This window comes from Eimeria tenella, genomic scaffold (assembly GCF_000499545.2).
Source record: "Eimeria tenella Houghton genomic scaffold, Eth_scaff1870, whole genome shotgun sequence".
Lineage (NCBI taxonomy): Eukaryota > Apicomplexa > Conoidasida > Eucoccidiorida > Eimeriidae > Eimeria > Eimeria tenella.
In genome coordinates this window covers 1-252 of record NW_013541709.1, presented here as the reverse complement: position 1 = coordinate 252, position 252 = coordinate 1, and positions in this window count along the sequence as shown.

The window sequence follows — 252 nt, the reverse complement described above, 5'->3', positions numbered from 1 at the left end:
CGGCAGCAGCAGCAGCTTCTGCTGCTACCGCAGCTGCCAAGGGGAAGTGCGAAGCATTATTGGAAGGCTACGGTGATGATGGCAGCAGCAGCAGATGAATAAATAAAATAATAAAAGGATAAATTGAAAACGAAATCAAATGCAAAACTAAACAAATAAAAATGAAAATGAAAATGCATTAAAAGCAAAGTGCTGCGCATTTTCGGGGGTCTGACAGCGCGTGGGCTGTCCATATTTGACCTTTCCTTGCTG